At 32.3% G+C, this 6,000-nt stretch overlaps 1 protein-coding gene across 4 annotated transcripts in view; it reads left to right on the top strand.

The window, feature by feature from the left end:
• The first annotated feature begins 977 nt into the window (after window positions 1-977).
• Window positions 978-6,000, top strand: part of Rph (Rabphilin) — a 171,508-nt gene continuing 166,485 nt past the window's right edge. For all 4 annotated transcript variants that reach the window (XM_072538252.1, XM_072538251.1, XM_072538250.1 and 1 more), the window contains exon 1: window positions 978-1,100. The gene's annotated coding sequence lies outside the window, so the exon portion shown is untranslated. The remainder of the gene's footprint in view (window positions 1,101-6,000) is intronic.

The raw sequence follows: 6,000 nt of genomic DNA, 5'->3' as shown, positions 1-6,000 counted from the left end.
GCTGTCATCTCGTCGATTTCGAAAGTTTCTGGTGATGTAGCCAAAGTTTCTGGTGACATCGCATCATTAGAGAACAAAGTTTCCGGCGACATCGCATCATTAGAGAACAAAGCTTCTGGCGATATTTCGAAAGTTTCCTGCGACATCGCTTCTTTAGAAGACAAAGTTTCTAACAAGATTTCTTTTCTAGAAAGCAAAGTTTCTGCTAGCATCTCTTTGGAAATCTCTAAAGTCACTTCTGAGATGTCTGCCCTCGACAATAGAATATCTTCGTTAAAAAGCCAAGTTGCTGCAGATATATCGGCCTTCAAAGAAAAGATGAAAGAGTTCCATGAGTTATCCATGAGTTCCTCTGAGTATTGGTTTTTGCATTTCTGTCATTGGATGACTTAAAACCCTGAGATTATTTATCAATTTGAGCTAGCCCATAAAAAAATAAGAAGATGAATGTAAAACAATGGACGAGAAAGATACAAGAGAATAATAGAGGAGAATAAGAGAAGGCAGACAGACAAGCAAAGACTGACTTAAGCTTATAAATCCAGAAGATATATAGTAAGAAAGATAATATAAAGAAGAAGAAAATGAAAGGTTACACTTCGTTGCTAAACTAGTTTTAAATTTAAAGCAAAATATTCTGAAACGAGTTAAAGAAAACATATTTTACAATATTTAAGACTATGTTTATATTTTACAAAAAATGTTTTCCTGCAAATTGTCGATATGATTGTCCCTGAATATAAACTCGCTGATGTGTCCTGATAAACTTCCTAAAAATAGATATACATTTACTTCCGAATTGCTAATCGATCAGACAACGAACACAAAAATAATTGAACTCGATGCAAGGCTGCACTACCCGTCTGCCCTTGCCGTGCTCCGGCCATGACAATCTCGACGTCGTGACGTCACTATAAAAAAGCGTCGCGACGCTGAGGTATCAACATGCAACAGGCGACAGTTTATTTGCGAAACGCGTAGCAAGCAGGTGGTTGTGAAAAGTTTGCTTTTGCCGATTTCGCGTAGTACGGGTTTTGATTTTCGAAAGTTTCGTTGTTTTGTTCAAGTGCACTAAGGAGTTGGTTTGATAAAAAACGTTGGTTAGTACAATTTTAAAATGTTTACTGTATTTTTTAAGGTATAAAAAGTATAAAAAACAATAACAAAACAATGAAATTTATATAAAACAGTTTATTATTATAAAATTATTTCTATAATCTCTCGACATTCAATACATACAGGTCGAATATTACAGTAAAAATTACACAAATAAATTTTTTATCATCTCTTTTTTATTACTAAATGCAATTACAGTAAAACCTCGATATAACGGACTACTTGGGGGGACGGGGTGTCCGTTAAAGCCGAAACTCTGTTATATAAAAATATGGTTAAAATAAATCAAAATACTTTTTTTTTAAATATATATGTACACTTTATATATATATATATATATATATATATATATATATATATATATATATATATATATATATATAAAATACAAAATACAAACAAAATTCTATTCTATTTAATTGTCTCCGGACATTCGTCGTGAAGTGACGTTGCTGTTGATATCAACGCGCTTACTGTCGGTAATCCCGTTTTGAACAAGTTTCGTTTGCACTTTCAATGTTTGCTGTTTTTTTTATGATCAATTTTCTAAAATTACGAAAATGTGTCGAATACAGTTTAACTATTTGACGAATAATCAATAAATGTTATTAGATCGTCGAGATGCGATCTTACCTCTGATAACTTCATTTTTAGCAGTCTTGTTTTGTCGTCTTGTTCGCTATCTTTACTTCCGTCCTCATTTTTTAGGTTCATAACTTCATCTGCTATTTTACTTTCAGTCATGATGTTATACCCAGGGTCACCTTCATCTACTTCTAGCCATTGTTAAACATCTTCCTCAGTTATCTGGCATTATTATGTATTATCCTACAGAAATCAGTAACTTCCAACCCTTCTAAATCTATGTCTGCATCTTGACCATCAAAAAAATTGTTCCAACCACTTTTTATGTTTGCTCTTTCATCTCCTCCCATGCTGCAGCAAAATTAAAAATTGTTGATTTTAAATTCTAAGACCTTAAGTTTTGCAAGGTACACTGCCCTCTTGTATCTTCTGCATTATCTCCATCGTACAATACAGCCATTACTTGGTCTAAAAACTTTCTGCGATATATTCGTTTGGCTGCCAAAATTATTTCCTGATCCATGGGTTGAATAAGCGTTGTTGTATATTAGGGTAAAAACAGTTTCCATCTTCTGAACGTAGAATATTTTCAGAGGGATGAGCAGGAGCGTTGTCTAAAAGCAATAAACATTTCACCTCTTCTGACGGTATTCCCAATTTCTTCTCTTGAAATTTTCTCATTGAAGGTACAATTTCTTTGAAAAACCAATTTTTGAAAATATCTGAGGTGAACCATGCCTTCCTAGAGCTATAATATAAAACATGCATATGATGCATTATGTTTTTTAAAACTCTAGGTTTACGAGATTTGCCAACCACTACACCAGTCAATCTATGCGATCCATCAGCGTTAGCACAAATCAGTGCCGAGATATCATCTCGATCTTCTTTTGGTGCAGTTAAAGCTTCGCCGTAAATTCTTTTATTCATGATTCCGTGCCTATTGCGAAAGTGCCAGAGCCATCCATCACTTGCTCTGAATGGTATGTCCATATGATTTGCTAATTTAATTGCAGCAAATTTCAATTCGACTGCTCGGACCGGGATCCCACTAGAACGTCGTTGGCCATACCATTTTAAGATTGCTTCTTCCAGTGAAGTTTCACGAACCAATTTCATTCGTTTTCTAAGATTGCTATGCTCTCCTACGTCACACTTAATGCAAATTTATTTATTTTGCTTTTGTTTTTTTTATGTTCGAAACTTTGCTTTTTTTTATACCATATTGATCACATATATGAGACACAGACGCTCCAGACTCCAACTTTTGTATATTCTCTAGTTTTTGATTGATCGTTAGACCAATTGATGATTATTTTCCGTTTGTCCCTATTTAAAGGGTAAGATTTCGAAAATTTTAACTTATTTACTGTCGTTTACTAAATGTGTTCATTCACAACTAATAAACAAGCATTTAGTTTTCAGCAAAAAAATATATACATATTATTATTAGAAATGTGTCCTCTTATGCTAAATTGTATTGAAATTCTTTTTAAAATACAGTGGTATGGGACGGGTTAAGCATGTGTAATATTAAGTCCGTTATAAGTCCGTTAAATAGAGGTCCGTTATATCGAGGTTTTACTGCATGCTCAAACAAATTAAGGATATTATATGCAAGCATTTTTACTAAAATATGCAAAAACTGTATCATTATTATATGCCAACATTTTTTTTCTAAAACTAAACAAGTCAATAGAGTGGTAATGGTTTTATAGAAAAACACTGTTCTACTAACTAATACAACAAAGGTATTTACAAAAATAATGAACAAATTATTAATTTTACGAGCGGATCACTGATCGCGTTAACTTATATCACTGCTATTGAAATAGCAATAACTAATTAAACATTTTTTAAAATTTTTCTATCCAAGACTTATGTCTTCGATCTGAGTACATATACTTCTAAACAGAAAAGCTACGTTCTACATCAACAGATGTGATTAGAGCATATTTTAAACTATTTAGTGATTGAGTGTCTGTATTACAATTTACCACACAGTCTTCAGAAAGACTTTCAGCCACATTTTTTTGTAACACGTTTTTAAATTTTTTTATTATTTTCCCCCCGACATACTACTGACTTTATTATAAGGTATTTCAAAGCTAATAATTAAATTCACAGATTCCACTAAAGACAACCTACTTGATTTCACAAGCATAATTGCTCCGAATAAATGTTAGTTGCTGAAATAGTAGTTTATTTTGCACCAACTTTTTTGTATCAAAAAGAGCTTGGCAATTTTATCATACAATTAAGTAATTAACTGTTTCAGGTCAGTAAAATAGGCACAATAAAAAAATGCTGCTTTCAACCAAGTCCCTCATCTTGTTGTTATTATGGTTGAAGGGGAAGAGGAACATTGAAAAGTTTTATCTTGTAATAATAAATTCTTATAAACTTCTTTCATATTAGATACAAGTTCATTAATAAAAAGAAAAAATTTTCCAATTTCATCCGCAATTCTATTAACACCATGTGCCAAACATGTTACATGTTGTACTATTGAACAAAATGTTTTAGTATGTTGTCCTGCTTTTACCATATAGGGTACAGCATCGAATAAGACAGCAAAAACTCTTCACAAGGAATGGGATCTGGTGGAGGGAAGGTCGCTAATTCTTTTTGTACAAATCTTACCTGTTAACTGTTAAACCATTCGTTTTTTTTAAGCTGTTTAAACGCAATTAAATGTGCTTTTGATCAGGACTGATGTTGAGGAACTCCAATTAATAAATGAGTTATGAAACGCTCAGCGAAATCCGTGGCATCATCCATGCCTAAGTAAAAATACTTATATTTTACTTGTTTCTTATTCCATCCCAACCTTGTCGGGCCTGAAATGTTAATTTTACAATATTTCTGAAAAAAAACTTCTTTTTTTTTTCATTGAAAGAACAATTGTCATGACATTGACAACTTTGTCTCAGAACACCGGGATAAAGAGATTTGCACTTTCGCCTTTGTATCTTCTTGATATGTTTGGTAGTTTTCACGTACTGGCCGATTTGAAATTTTTTGTCCCATGTAATCTGTTCAAAGGAGGAGCTCAATAATCGCATACTACAGCATAACCACTTGGGTCGAAAACAATTTTTTAAAAATTTATGGAAACGCGATTTTTATTTGAAAAAAATATCAAATTTCTTAGGAAAAAAATCTAGAGAGAGAATCAAAAATCAGTTGTTCATATTATTTTTTAATAAGATTTAAAGCAAAACTGACTACAATATTTTTTTGGAAATTCGATTTTAAAATAATTTCAATTTTTTGCGATAGTTAAACTAATTCCTAACAAAATATAAAAAATATAAATCCGGAAACTAATTGTCGAAACGAAATTCAGATTTCTGCTTTAATCTGTGCCTTTTAAGAAATGCAAGGCAAAACAGACGTTGACAAATGTGTAATTAGAGACATGAGGAATCTAAAATTGCATTCCACAAAATATCTCCTCAACTAAGTAAATATCCTTAGCGAATTGATTTCTAGTACTCATAAAGAGTATACCGAAATAAATGGAAAGACAGTTAAGATTTGATTTCACGTACAATGCGTCTGTATATTCACTTATACGTATTTCATCCTAAAAGCAATCTTCGGAGCGGCTATTTACAAACGCTCTGAACGTGAAAACAATCTTTCTGTTGCCGAGAGGGGGCATTTGGGCCTGTAGGACCCATCGCCGGCTCTGCGGACTTCTTCCTGTCCTCGGAATTAGACCGGGTGTTGACCATCTTTGCTTGCCACTGATGAAATGGTTTAATACTGCTACTGGTATAAAATAACGGTTACCGTGACAAGTATCTGTTATAGGTAACAGTTCCAAGGAGCAGTTACAAAATAACAGATCAAAAATAGAAAACAGAACAGGTAAAATAGTCCAAGTATTCCTTGACTTACGGAAGGAATAACTTAGTAAACAAGAAAAATAAAATGGTATAAAAGTACAATGCAAAGAAAATGTTTCTAAGTGTTTCTTGACTTACGGAAGAAACAACTTAGGACAGAAATATAGATAAATGAAATATGTAAATGTGAGAGTAAAATATGGAAATATTTCTAAGTGTTTCTTGACTTACGGAAGAAACGACTTAGAGTGGAAAAATAAAATACTCAAAATATAAAACGAAAAATAAAAAAATGAAACAGATTATAGAAATATGTCTAAGTGTTTCTTGACTTACGGAAGAAACAACTTAGAACAAAAAAATAAACAAGAGAATCAAATATAGTAAAATAAATGCACAAATATTTATAAGTGTTTCTTGACTTACGGAAGAAACGACTTATAAT

Source organism: Diabrotica undecimpunctata, chromosome 7 (assembly GCF_040954645.1).
Source record: "Diabrotica undecimpunctata isolate CICGRU chromosome 7, icDiaUnde3, whole genome shotgun sequence".
Taxonomy (NCBI): domain Eukaryota; kingdom Metazoa; phylum Arthropoda; class Insecta; order Coleoptera; family Chrysomelidae; genus Diabrotica; species Diabrotica undecimpunctata.
This window is presented reverse-complemented; position numbering and strand designations above follow the sequence as displayed.